Genomic DNA, 2500 nt, shown 5'->3' on the forward strand with positions numbered 1-2500 from the left:
AAATGCACGCACACGCGCACCCACACACACAAACACACACACATTCGTATGCATATACACACGCTTATGCAAAGACACACACAAAATAACAGTTTCGGAACGTTTAGATGTGTGAGGGCTGATATATCGTAATAAAATACACACAATATACACTGATAGATTGACAAATAGATAGATATACACATTAAGGAGGTTAAGGAGGTTAAGTGTGTGTGTGTGTGTGTGTCTGTGTGTGTGTGTGTGTCTGTGTGTGTGTGTGTGTGTGTGTGTGTGTGTGTGTGTGTGTGTGTGTGTGTGTGTGTGTGTGTGTGTGTGTGTGTGTGTGTGTGCGTGCGTGTGTGTGTGAATGAGTTTGAGAGTGAGTGAGCGAGTGAGTGAGTGAGTGAGTGTATGGTGTGTGTGTGTGTGTGTGTGTGTGTGTGTGTGTGTGTGTGTGTGTGTGTGTGTGTGTGTGTGTGTGTGTGTGTGTGCGTGCGTGCGTGCGTGCGTGCGTGCGTGCGTGCGTGTGTGTGTGTGTGTGCGTGTGTGTGTATGTGTGCCCGCGACCATTTGAAAGTTTCACAATTCAACCAAAGCAAACTTGAATTAGAAAAATATTTACCCTGAAGCTTCAATCTCGGAACACTCTAATCATCAAAGCCAAAGCGCTTTACCTCTCTGCCGATTCCAGAATATTCCTCCTTAAAAAGGCGAGACAAAAAAAAAAAAACTGTCCTGGACGTCAACAACAGATTACAAAAACGAGACGAGATGAGAAATGATCCCCGAAAAAAAAGACAGGAAAAAAAAAAAAAAACATAAATTTAATCATTTCGTGACAAGAGGGATTTCTACAAAGAGGCAAAGCGACGGTTATGAGGAGGGAGTTAGAGCCATGGGGGAAATAACCATGAATTTATATTTCTCTCGAGGTACGTTGCAGGCTCCCCGTCTCCTCCCTCATCCCCCTCCCTCTGACGCCCCACCTGAAACCCTTCCCTCCTCCCTGCCCCCGCTCTAGCGTCCCCCACCTTTGGCTCTCCTCTCTGAAGCATTATTTCCAACGAAATTTCTGAAGCGGCTTCACTCTGACGAAGGGTGAGGCGAAAAGCCGGTCCTCCTGGGCGCTTTGCTTTCTCTTTCTGTTCGTCTCTCTCTCTTTCTCCTTCCCTACTTTCCCTCCCTACCTTCCCCCCTCTTTCTCTCTCCATTGCTTTCTTCTTCCCTACCTTCCCTCCCTACCTCTCTGTCCGTTTGGCTTATCCTCTCTCTCTCTCTCTCTCTCTCTCTCTCTTCCCTCCATTCTCTCCCCTTCTCCCTTTCTCAGTCTTTCCCCTCAATCCTCTTTACCGCCCACCCATTCTCTGCATCTCTTTCTCCGTATCCTTTCTTTTCTCTTATTGTTTCTCCCTTTTCCCTTTCCTCAATCCATATATCTAATTTTCTCATTTCACGCGCACGGGCAGCGAGGTCCTTTCAGTACTCTTCATGCATACTAATTATCGAATTATCATTTTCTGTTTCGTAAATTGTTCCTGTGCTAAACCCCTCTTCCCCGTCCTTCTATATAGGTTTTCAGTATAGATTTCCAATTCCTTAATCCTCTTGTTTTCTCTTCTGTGCACTGCAGTTATCTCTGTCATTACTTTTGCTTCTCCTCTTCTCCGCTTTCTCGCCCTTTCCTCCTCCTTTCTCTCCCTTCCGCAGCATCCGTTTCTCTATTTGATAAATGCAATGCTTACTTCTCCATCGCTTTTCTCCTTTTGGCTCGCACTTCCTCTTCCTCTTTTGCTCAGTTTCTCCCGTTTTATATTTCCTTCTATTTCCTTCTAACCTACGTCGATATCTGGGCCATGAGAAAAATGGACTTGGTTTGAGAGAGGGGGGTGGGAGGGTGGGAGGAGGAGGGGGAAGGAGACAGGGTTACCGACGTGCGGATACAGCTTCTGCTTTGCGGTAATATAAGTCTTCGGAAGTCTCCCACACCTTTCATTGCTGAAGAAGGCCCGCATCCGCAGAATATGCGGTAACAATTACGGCATTTCGTAAATATTTTTTTCCTCCAACAAGTTATGATTAATTTTAGACTAAATTAAGGTAATTAAAATATCGTTGTTCTATTAAGTTAAAAATTAAATTGCTTTGAATACCACATTTTATGCACAAAACCATTTTTATACACTTCTACTGCACTGCAGTTTTCTGGTAGCATTCCACACTTTAAAATATCACGATATTCTTGTTCCTTTAGGAAAATGTTAATCCTTAGTTTATTTCCCTTTTGATACAAGGTTATCGCTTTCCCTTTGGACAAAAAAAAAAAAAAAAAAAAAAAAAACTAGATGTTAGAGTCCTCTGCCGCAGATGCCTTCCAAATGCGCTTTCATAGAGGTTTTCAGATATGTTGAAAAATGCTGCGTTAGATTTCAAAATTATCCAAATAGTGGCACCCAATAAAAAAAAAAAAAAAAAAAACATATCTCAAAATTTGGTAAGGTAAACATTGTGAAAGAACTGCGAA

The sequence above is a fragment of the Penaeus chinensis genome, chromosome 15 (assembly GCF_019202785.1).
Source record: "Penaeus chinensis breed Huanghai No. 1 chromosome 15, ASM1920278v2, whole genome shotgun sequence".
In the NCBI taxonomy this organism is placed as follows: Eukaryota; Metazoa; Arthropoda; class Malacostraca; order Decapoda; family Penaeidae; genus Penaeus; species Penaeus chinensis.